Raw genomic sequence first — 12,883 nt, forward strand, 5'->3', positions numbered from 1 at the left:
GGCAGTCATAAAACTTCCCCACACACTAACAGTTAAGATCAGAATCAAACTTTTCAAGCTTGTAGGTGTTGAAGATGTAGTTACAAAAAGGGAATTTCAACTTATTCTAAGCCCTTCCTCCTCCGCCCCCCAAAAATGCTCATAAAAAAAGGTCAAGTCCTTCTTTGGGCAGCTAGTGTAGAAAATACAAGTCAGACTGATGTGTATCAGTCTCTGGAGCTGAACATTTGTTACTGATTTTTCCTAAAAATCCAAGATTATCTGTTGTTCTCTCATCATCTTCCTGCACTGGTCTTCAGGGTTTCGAAAGAGCTAGCTACCAGTTTTTTTGAAATTCGGGAAGACCCAGGCTCACACTGCTAGGGTACCACACTCAGGGTTTACATTATCACCAAGGATATCAGGTTGCTGCAAACTCATTACCAGTTGGCCCCTCATCCTGAATCGGTCCACATGATGAACATCTACTGTTCACGAGAACAGAGGTAAAAGTCATAGGAGAGGGGAACAGTGCTGCTAAAACCAAGCACCAGAGCAGTCTCAGAAATCCCCAACCTCTGGTGTGCGGAGGAAGGATTATCAGCCAGTCTCAAATAAAAGCAACAAGAAGGAGGCAAGAAAACCGATGGGAAATGAGTATTTTCAGAAAATGTGTTTAATGTTCACAAAACCTAACAGCATTTAATGCTTTATAAAAGTCTGTTTAGCCAGCAAGTTATTTAAATTAGCAAGTCTAGAGTCACAGTTCTAATTCCCTGTGAAAAGGAATTCCATTTCTTTGTTAAAAAGTAATCCCATATCCTTCTCCCAAGACATGCACACATACACAACCTTACCATAAATAGCATTACTCAGTAATTACAGCAAAGAGGAAGGTTAAGAAATACGTATTTTTCCCATGATCTCCATCCCATTAACATACAAAACCCACTACATTCAATTAAACATCCAAACATATTTGCTAAAGAAAACTAAATACTCTTAGGTCCAACATTCTCAATAAACTAACAACAAACTTGTGCAGGAAACAAACTTAATAATCGGGGCTTCTGTAGTATCATTGTGAGAGTATTCTTACAGTTGCTTGCTGTATTTTTTTATGCTCCTCCTGTAAACTCTTTGACATTGAGGCCACATCTTTAAAACAATTATTGATAAGTTTGAGATTCAATATGCACTGAAATCTAGGGGTAGACTACTATGAATTGTGTGCACCCTGAATCAGGACCTCATAGGCTTGTAATGTATTAGACATTCATAGAAACACTCACGTATTCTTGTATGTATGCATACACGTACAAACATGGAATCCGAACAACAGACCCAACAGGAAGTATTTATTACAAATACATCAGAAGAACAAGAGGTGGGTACGAAACCACATTATCAATTTACAACCATCTGACAATTGTAGACATATCCAACTGTACTGATGTCATAAGAAGCCTACAGGGTCAGCTGCCTCGAACAGTGCTGGGTCGCGGATGGTCAGAAAGCACAAACATACAGTAAAACTCAATATATACCATCTACAAGCATGGAGGGATATCTGACATGGGAACTTCCTCAGCCACAGGTTGCATCTCTATGCTTAACAGTACTTAACGGATTCTTGCATGAACTTTTAATACTTACAATGTCTTGTAACAAAGGGTACCACAGTTTAGGTGTGCTCACCCAATACTTCTAAGTGTTTCTGTAGACAACACAAAGAAATGGACTTCTAAGGGAAATGAGGTACATAGGAAAACCTGATTTACATGTTTAACAAAACAAGAATACACAGTTTTGGTATTTGTTTAAGTGACAGCATTTGAAAAAGCTTCACTTCCATAAATGCTGTAGATTGAACTCTGCCCTTTGCTAAGCATCGTATCTGAAAAGGGCTTACTGTAGTATAGATCTCAGCTGCATGTTTAAAATATACCTGACATATGGGGAAACTTTCCACAGATTAAATGATACTGAAAATAATGACTAAACACTGAGTCAGAAAAAAGTAACAAGAAGATATATGCATCCTCTCCATCCCTCCACTCAGCCACCCTAAGTAAGATGATGTGTAAAGAAAAGATAAATGGCACTATTCCATAGATTAGAAGAATTACAGAAAGGTCAGATATCTAAAAAGAGAAATGATATGCTGAGAAAGAACTGAAAGAGTGCATAGCTTTAGGAGAGCAGTTAATATTTTATGTTACAATAACTCAGAAATGTAGGAACCTTAACTTTATCTGGAAATACAACTGTTTGGGTTCAAGTAAAATACTGAAAAACCTCATCAGTTTGGTTTCATGTCTTTTTGAATGGGATCGGATTGGAGGACAGACTCTGACCCTCTGCTATCTAATACCCCAGCACATGAGCAGTCTCAGTTGGCGAGAACGCTTGGGAAGTAAAATCCCTCTCAGAAAAGCATCTCTGTTTGAGAAATCAATTTAGCAAATGTGTAATGCTAATTGTTATGAGTCAGGGCTCAGCGTAGAAAAAGGTAGCCGAATCAATCCTTAAAGCAGTAAAGCAATATGATGTTCCAAGAATGAAATGGTGGCACTATTGAAAGCAATGGTATTTTTGTATAGCTTCAAAAAGACATATTTTTCCACAAATTTTAGGAGGTATACATAGTAACAAAAAAGAAAGCAGAAGAACTTCAGTATCTTAATATAATAACTTTAGCAAATTAATTTGTTAGTGCTAACAATGCAAACCTGGAGAGGGAGTTAGGCAAACTTATCAGAAAATGTCTGAAACTTTACAAATACAGAGAAGACTCAAAAAATATTCTCAGTTGAAAAAAACTAAGTAATTTTAAGATCCCACCTTCAGTGGGCAGATGCCTACCATTCCTGATGCCCAAGGCTGACCAGGCTGTGCTTGCACAGAGCCCTGAGCATCCCTGAGCCCCAGGCACCCGTGGGGAGCTGGGCTCGCCTTTGCAGTCAGTGCCCACGCTGACGCAGAGTGGGAGCGTGGCTTTCTGAGCCGCTAAACGTAGTGGGTGAGAGAAACAAGAGAGTTACTAGATTACTAAAAACAACAGTGGAACAAGGTGCTGGGGGATACCATCAGGAAAGTGAGAAGACTGCAGAACCAGGAGAGTAGGATTTCTGACATCTGGAGCTAGGGGAGATGAATAATGTGAGAAGGTAACTGGGGGCTGTTATAGGACAAACGGAGAATATGAAAAACTTGAACTGATAGTCTGGAAGAGCAAGATGAAGACAAGCAGAGAGTGCCAGCATCCATTGAAAAGTGGAGACCAGAACCAATTTAGTGGGGAAAAAAGGCACTAAGGCAAGAAGACCATTAAAAGTAGAGACAAACCATGAATTGACTGGTGGAGATGGGTAAACAGGGAAAACAGCTTAGGAAAAAAATTGCCCTCCCTCCCCAGCACCCTGACAATTCTCCCTCTCTCCAGGGTGATGAAAGGGCAGCAACCTATAGCTATACTCCTATAGGCAGAGAGGGGCAGAAATCGGTGCAGCTGGATGTGAGGTTCTCACAAGGACAACAACAAGGAGTCAGTATGATGGACAGGGTGACATTTCTGTTTTTTTCCCCACACATGTACATAAAAAGTATTCAGGTTGCAAAGGAAAGAATTGAAAGAGAACTACAGGATTTAAGCTGACTGTGCAATCTTAATTCAGTTGTCTTGTGCATATGTATCATGGTAGTCTATAAATATATCATGCCGGTCTTTTTTACGTAAAATGTCACCCGCAGGATAGATTCTGCTTGCTTAACAAACAGTCATTTCGTATTTTGTTTATTTTCAGCATTTGTTGTAAAAGCCTGGCCTTATTTACTCTATGTTATTCAGACTCCTCTCTGATAAAGCAACTCCTTTTTGGCTTTTCTGCAGTCTCCCATCAACAGAATCGTTATGCTATGTCAAATACAGCAGTCTACCAACATGCACACCCACAAGAGGACTAAATTAAGGTTGCTCAAGTTACCTTAATTATGCCTTCTCCCCCATCCCCCCAATTTCTCAGTGCTTGGGCTTTCTGCCTTACTAGTGTAATCAGCATTGCCTTTTGTAGTTGATACCTGAATATCACTGCAAAGCACTGAAGTCATGGCTTCTTTAGTTAGCGTAAATTTCATTTAAGATAGAAGTTGCACTAAGATATGAAACAGAAAGAACAAATAAAAACAGTAATTAGAAATGTAGATTATATCCTTGCAATCTACGCATGAATAACATATTAGAGAAAGTACGATGGCTATTCAATGGCATAATAGTCTTTGGAGCACATACCTATAAAGAAATGAAAATGTTTGAGCTTAATGGTATAAACAGATTAGACTCACAAAGAATGGGAGGCAAACAGATGGAGAGGAAACTCAAGAAAAAACCCCCGCACACTCTGAAATCCCCCAGAGCCGGTCGCTGGCAGAACCGGGTCTCTGCAGTCCCAGCCCAGCACCGCCTCTCTGAGACCACGCAGCCTCCCCCTGAATTGCGGGATGGAACCAAATTAATCTGCGGGGCTTCTGTGGAAAATCAGGAATACAAATCAAAGTCTCCTTTATTTTAATGTATTAGTGGTACTAAAATTCACTTTCCATTCTAATGTACTGGTATTAAACTTATCATTTTATCATTAAGATTATTGTTTTCCCTACACATTTGCAATAGCATCCATCATGATAGTATTGGAGAGCTTTCAACATCTCCATTTCAGTTAAATGAATTGCATAAATTCTCCTATTTCTACAGAGGGCAAGAGGCACAGAGGATAAGAGGTTCTTAGCAGGGCTTCTGTAAAGTTAAAGACGCACAGATCTGTAGAGTTAAAGGCGCATAGACTTTGCCTAAGTCTGATTCATTATCTTCAGTAATACCAAGCACCAAGTATTAATGTAAAATCTTTAAAAAAAAAAAATCTTTACCAGCAAATAGGAGTATGTAACTTTGGCTGTTTCTATGGATTTTAATTGATTTTTAATCTGTTGATTGTAGACTGTAAATAACTGCTCAAAGCACACACAAGTGCAAGTCAATAGGAAGTTTTATTAGTTTGCTTTCAGAGAATTATAGCAATGATCGAAGGACTCTGAAGCATGCAGAGGCCCACAACCTGAATGGTTTCTCTTCTCCTCACAGGCTGTTTGAACACTGCCTCCATAAGGGTCCAATTCAGCCAGAATTTACGTTTGACTTCCGCACCACGGAAGCCTAGGATGGCTGCAAAGAAAGTGCTAACTTTTTTTTTTTTTTTTTTTTGTAGAATAGGGCCCTAATTCATTGGCAAGGCAGCCAGTAAAAGCTCTTGTATACAGCACACCTCGTCTATAAATCATTTCACAGAGTTCCAGAAAAGGTTCTGAAACAAATCATATTTTTTTTCCTCTCCCATAGCAAAAGGGAAGGAAAGGGTTGTGCATGTAAAAATTTACTTTTTTCCACTTCTTTTCATCCCTTTAAATGGCCTACTGTTTATATTTTTATACAGGCACACTCTGCAAGTGTTCCCAACACCATATTCACATGTTTTTCTTCACATCAATTGTCTTGCTGACCTTTAGCTTGCACTATCTGTGTACAACGGAAAATTAGGACCCCTGAAATATTCTTCTCAGCTGGCACCCAAGCCTTCTCCTTTTCCACATCCCCCTAATTTCATTCTGCCATTTGAAAACAGGTTGACTAATAAATCAAGTTTAAAAGAGCTAAGCCAAGGAACGCCTTATTTTTAGTGAATCCAGGCTACCAAAGCAGGAGAAGAAAATGACAGAGCACCCTTCTTCATAACCAGCCTGGGAAACACCTCTGCTTCTACCCCTCCTCCCCAGCAATGCACCCAGTGATAAACAGCTCACAGCAACATATCTATGCAACATCAACACCCCTGATGTTTTGGAGAAATCCTGAGAATAGTTATCTCATGCTACGCTCTTAGTCCTACATCTTGGCACTAGATATTTATGTGACTCACCCAGAAGCAGAAAGTAAGAGAACAGTATGCAGCAGAAGTGCAGCAGAATACACTGTCAGTTCCACCGACTACCACAGACACTTAGGAGGTTGCTTCAGCATCTTGCCTATAATTTAAACTGACTACCAAAGAAGTATTTGCATACTTAAAAAAAAAACAACAAAAAAGCCAAACCACAACCAAAAACAATAGTCAATTTTCTTAGCCAACCTAGAAGTTTGTAAGGAGGGTGGCACCATCATCTTCTGCTCATCTGCTCACATGAAAAAAAAAAAAGGGAAGCTCTTCACTTAAATTTAAAACTCACAATAGCTCAGCACAGGAGAATGAAAGGAAATGGCAAAAAAAGGGTCATAAAAACTACATACATATCAAACACAGGACCTTTCTTTGAGAGGACTTTGGCAGTTATAAAATACGCCCAGAAATGACTCAATTCACTGTCCATCCTTTAAATAGTCAACTCTACCTGATTCATGGACCCTACGTATTATCAAATTTGTGGATTAACTGTGTAGTAGTGCAAAGATGGCTGAAGTCACCCAGTGTTACTTGTACCACTCACATCATCAGTGATACAGTAAGTATCCAATTACACATCCCTTGTGGTGGTGGAAGATGACACACATTTTATCACACATTACAAAGGCACAGGATTCTTCAAGGCAAAAAGGAAATCATACCATCGCAGAAAAAAAACACTAAATGGAAAACCAGAAGCTATTGAGATTAGGGAATTACCCATTTTACCTTCTTTATCAAGATAAATGTGTTACCTAATGACACAGAAAGACAGCATCTTGGTTTCATGCCTAATTTGAGAAGAAAATATTTAACATAAATAATATTTATGAAGATATATCTGGCCCAAATTCCATGAGGGTATCATTAGGGTTTTAGCATACTTCTAAGGTGAACTGCAAAGAGGAACATCAGTGATGTCCTCACGTGCTTAGATAATTTGCCCTGTGGTAATTCTTGAGAATATCTTTTTATTTGGTCATTGTTAACAGATCTTACACACAAAATTGAGCCCACAGATTGCTCACGGAAGTACTTACTTTGGCAATTATCTACATGCCACGATCAGTCAAGAAGTGTTATTTCTGACTTGTGAGTGGTTGGCACATATTCAAGAGAAGGACACCACATACAATGCCAACTGAGATATTTTCCAGGGAAATCCTGATTGTGCCAAAGTCCTCAACACTTTTAGGGACGGTAGCTGTTGCAATGATCACCAGACAGCTGCCAAACCCCTCCCAGACAGCGAGTTCCTGACTGCACATAAGAAAACCAAACTCTTGGGACAAAATAACTTCCTAATGACACTCTGCATTATTTGACTCTCTCAGGTTAATTCCTTGGATAGATTCATACACATAAAGGTGTGCTTCAGCAAGACAATTATTCTTGTGTTCTGTTTTGACTACAAAATAAATGGTTAAATCCACTAGTCACTGGCTCATAAAACAATTTGTTGAAATAATGAATTCAAATATACTAATAGGATACAGAGGTTCACCATTAATTGTTTAATCCATAGCTGCATAATACTGTACAGAATTATTTTCCCCCTTTACCCCTGCTAGGAACTGACACAAGTACAATAATTAAAATAGATTTCAACACAACCATTTGGAAAATTTCCAACATTTTCAAGAACTTATAATTTTCTTCCTCCCCCCTTTCCCCAAGATAAAATACAGTTTTGACATCTTGGTGAAAAACAGTTGCAAACTGTTACTTACAATTTAGGAAAAAATCACTGTTTTAATCATGACCTTTCATCTGTCCTTGATTTGGAGGGAAAGGGTGGGGAAAATTGGCCACTTACAGAAATAATCCTACTGGGCTTTCGTCTCACTGATTGACAGCCTCATGTGGCTAAACACATTCACAATTATAAATAAAAACTACCCCTCTCAAAATGGCAGAACTTACCCTCCATCAAGCAAGATGTGCTTGGATCAAGTATAGCTTTTAGTGGAGATGGTGAAAATGACCTTTGAAATATGTGATAAATACCAACTCTTCTGTATTGTTCCTTTCCAGCCACATTTGACAAAAGGATACTCCCAATTATTATTTACGTAATGCCCAGAATAGCTAAATACTGGCTATGACATTATTACAAGAATGAAAACACATTAATAAAAGCTAGTGATAATAGTACAGTAATAATATATGCCAATAGGCTCTCTTCAATTTAAGATTATATCTGAATATGGGCTATTTGAAGAAAAGTACAGCTATACTATTAGCTGCAGTGTCCTTACAGATATTTTCAAAATGTGACAGATCACTCAGTGATTGCTGGTTAAGACTATACAAAAACAGTGCCTTGTTGGCATTTGTCTGAGCTCATAAGGAACCAGTTCAGTGAGCTAAACCAGCAGAAAATGCTTCACTGTTTCTCAAAGTCACTTTTCTGCCAGCTTAACTTTCTGTTTGGGCTTGCAGTAGGGCAGAAGAGCTCAGTGCCAGGCGAAGGGGAGCTGCAGGAGTGTGTGGTTGGGCCAGAAGGCCGGCGGAGCAGGGCTGCCCCTTTCTTCCAGCAGCAGGTGTGGTAAGTGCATCACCAAACCACACAACAGAAGGGGACTTCGAGTGACCTCTGGTTCTGCTGCTGAAACCTGCAGTCTCTCCCTCGTGCCTTGAGTTCTCCAAGGGCAACATAGGTATATATCACGCCACTCTGCAAGAGGCAGAGAGGTGGATGCATCGCAGAGCACAGCCTCTAAGCTGTGAAGGTGACCTGTGAATCAAGGACTCCTTCATACCTTTCCCTAGACACTTATTTCCAAAATCAAAAGTCAAAACCAGAGCAATTTGACAGAAAATGCTGTGTAATGATCACACAAGCCCCAGTCACTTTGGAGGGGGGAAGATCCACTCTCTTTCCCCTTTGGTGGACTCCCCTAACCACTTCTGCTTCTGTACTGGAACCGCACCCAAGTCACCAGGCAAGAGGACACGCAGGAGCTTCTCATATGTGTGCAACCACACGTACTGTCACAGGCACTTCAAACGGGCTTCGTAAATCAATCGCTGCATTACTAATAACATTCCTACAAACACTTCTTTTCAGACAGCTAGTATAAGGTATGAGTTTTACTGTCTTGAAGCAGGCTCAGAAGTTTCACAAGCCTTCTGAGAAAAGGGTAGGGGTTTCCCCTCTCCCTCCCGCTGGCACACCACCTCCCAAAAGCTGGGGAGGCACCGAGCCGAGCAATTTGGAACAGGACCCGCGGCAGCAGATCGGCCCGGGCAGAAACAACGTTTGTCTGTCTAGGTAAGATCCCTGCCAGCCTTCCCGCTAAAATTAGAAAATGGGCGACAGTACCTTGGCGCCTGTCACTTGCTGGAGACAAATCTTTAGCTCTTTCCACAGCCAAGGGGTGGCATTTTGATTTCTGCCTGCCAGCTCCAAGTCGCGGCGCTACCTTGCTATCGGCCGGGCTCTTCAGCAGCAAGACCCCCGTCTGGCATTGGCTGCCTGCTCTGCCCTCCGCCTCGGCACCATCCTTCTCCCCAAACAGCAGAAATGGGAGAAAGCTGAGTGAGGGTTGGCACGGCTTGAAACGGGCGAAACTTTCCGGAGGGGGGACAACAATTTTCGTTCACCGCACATTAAAACTCCAGCCTGGCTAGGTCAAGAAGTAAATTCAGCATGGAAGCAGGCATGCTCATAATTCACACAGTTATGTCAATATCACTTTTTAATCAAAAGATCTCAACCTCTTTCACATAGATCACAAACACTAAGCGTCACAATATTCCTGTGACAGAGCAATGAATTATTGTGCCCACTTTTATTAAAAGTATTTAAGTTGATCTATTACCTATGTAAGTTACAGATATATCCTACTGTCACAATCTCAAACACATTGATCCTCACAAATCATCTCGGAAGTAGGGAAATGCTATTTTCTCCATTTTGGGTAATTGGAAACTCCGGCGCAGACAGACTACAGCCAGATGTAAATGATCTAAAAATCCACCTAATATCTGGGCCTCCACTTTAAACTGGCTAGGCATTTCTAAAGGCCTAGAGACATCCAGTAAGAAAACACTAGGTTAGGGATTAGACAGAATTTAGGCCTAAATTTGGGTTGAAAACTGCCCTTAATGCACTCAGGTATCTTTCCTGCCTTACCTCCTTGCAGCCAAAGCACACCGTGGGGCTCTTGGCTAGAAACTGAGGCTGCAGCCAAGCATCACAGGGGACAACCCCACATGGGCTCAGCTGCACAATCACGGCTTCAGGCTGTCAACTCTAAAAGCAGCAACCCCTCCCTCATCCATAACTGGAACAGAAAATATAAAAATATACGTAATAGGAATAATAATAATAAAAAAGTTTTCATTGAAACAAAATGCCCATCCTCTCAGTTAAAGACCCAATACAGAGATGTTACTTCTTCAAGAAAGAAAAAAGCTGCTTTCCTCCCTTAGTTGCTTCGTCTTCCTCATAATAAAATATTTTGTGATCATTAGAGAGGTTTACAGTGTAGAAATAATGCTGAGAGGAAGAAACATAGAGGATAAGGTTTTCATTTAATTTTTGAAAGTGAAAAATCTCTTGGGTAAAAAATGACACCTCTGCTTTGTCTGAGCTATATATGGGTTGAAGCACTTAGTGTTTGGCTACGTCTGCACGTACACTATAAAGTTACCACGCTGTTACGGTTATTATTGACAAACCTCTTCAAAGAATTGTGTTTTCTGTCAACTGTGAAATGCAGTATGTTTACACAAAACAAAATAAGAAGATGCTCCTCACCCTACTGTTTTAAGTCCATACTTTATGAAACTATCATTAGATTGTTATTTTACTATAAAAGGTTGGAAAAAAAAATACTGCTCTCAGAAAATTATACAAAACCCATGTTTTTTTTTTAATATATATTCAGGTCTCATTTACCCTTATATTTGACACAAATGAAAATAAAACAGCATTTTAAGCTCCTGGAAATGACAATATCATGTTATCTAGATAAGTAACGCAAAGCTATTATTGAAATTCTGATAGCATTTGCTTTACTGGTAAAGGAAAATTACCTGTAATGCATAGTTTAAATAATTACTTTTAACCAAAAGATTCTTTTCTACACTGCTTATTTATCTTCTGAGACCAGCTCAGCAGGGCTATGTATTTTATTAAAATTGCCTTCAGACTGTTAATGGCGGAGTGTGTGTTAGCACAGGAGAAAGGATGTCCGTTTGACTCCTGTTCCTAATATTGGGAGCTGGTCCAGATACTGAAGAGCCAGAACTCTGCTGTGCATTTGAGTATGTTAGCAACACTTGCCTTCCTAATGATAACTGGCAACAGCATTTCAGGACGACGGTCAGACTTAAACTGGAAAGCTTACAATTGTTGTTACAACAGCAGCAGCAGCAACAACAATCAATTCTGAAATCTTTTTTACTGACATTTCACTTGATATCAAGTCTCCCAATGGGAAGTTATTTTGTAAGCTCTTGCCCAATATTTCTCTGTTCTCTTTCTCTCGTGCTCAACCTTGGATGTTCCCTGTGCCATATCAGGAAATGGTAAAACAACTGTGAGCTACTCTGTGGTGAGTTTGTGTGGCAGATAACCAACACAAATCATCCAGATAACTTTCTGGTAGATCATGCTTCCTCTCAGAGGAAGCCACAGTCAAAATGCACTTTGATCCACAAAGCATAGTCACTGAAACATGTAGTCCTCCTTCCAGAGAAGCTGTGCAGCAAACACACACCTGTACTTGTGGCTGCAGCTACAAGCCCTGGGTGCAGGTCTTACCTGCCCTGTGGGAACAGGGGGTCCAGCTTGGTTTGGTCACTCCTTTCCATCACAACCAAGCCTTTCACGTGAAAAGCATGCGCATCTACATTCTCACATCCTTACATTACGCAAGTTAATTTGCTTGATTAAATCATTCTATGTTTATATATGCTTACTTATTCACATGGTTAAATTAATCTGTGTTTAACGTCTTTTTCTTTAAAGTGATTAAAACTCTAGAAATGAAAAACTATGATTTTTCACATGAGCAAACACCACAAATGCTACTTACACTTCAGAACTGAATTTGCTAAATAAGGTGGTCTCTTTCCTTTGTTGAACAGGTATCTGACTAGAAGCAGAAAAGGAGACAAAAACTTCCTGGAGTTTTGTAAATGATCACTATACTGGCCAAAAAGAGAAAGAGGATTTGTTCACTGCATTGACCCTGTATTTCAGTGAAGCTTAACAGCTTCATAGAGCTGACATTTGCTGGAATTTTAACTAACTTTTAAATGACGCTTAAGAAAAACCATGAAAAATGTTCACTAGCTGATTTTCACAGGTTCTGAGGTGCCCACAACACTACATCAGCTTCAGAAGGAGATTTACTCATTACCTCTGAAAAACAGTCCAGACGCACACTGCTTCCAGGTAAGATGGACCAACACCTCCCAGTGGAAAGCAACATTATTAAACACGCACGGGAAGCAGGAAAGCCAGATAAAGCTCTTGACTATTTTTTTTTTTTCCTAAATAAAGAGCATTTCCCCTTTCAGAAAAAATGAACAAGAAGTTAACACCCACACATAAGCCTCAAAGCCAAAGAAAGGCAAAGCTTTTCAGAAACCCTGCCCTTCAGCTGGCCCAGCTACACCAGGGCTGGTTAGATCCCACGGACCAGGACTGGAAACAGCTATGGGACTTCCCTCAGGGAAGCATGAATGAAATACTTGAGCTTTTAACTACTGATTCACTTACTCCCATTATCCATTTTTCAGAAAGAAAATCATGCACCTAACACAAAGTGCACCCATGTGCAGGACACATAAAAAACAACTTGTTCATAGGAGGAAGGCAGAGGAATCGCTTATCTTCAGGGGTAACTTAGCAATGCTTTTTAATTGTGCAAATTTTTTGTTTTAAAAAAAGTGTT

Source organism: Gymnogyps californianus, chromosome 1 (assembly GCF_018139145.2).
Source record: "Gymnogyps californianus isolate 813 chromosome 1, ASM1813914v2, whole genome shotgun sequence".
NCBI lineage: Eukaryota > Metazoa > Chordata > Aves > Accipitriformes > Cathartidae > Gymnogyps > Gymnogyps californianus.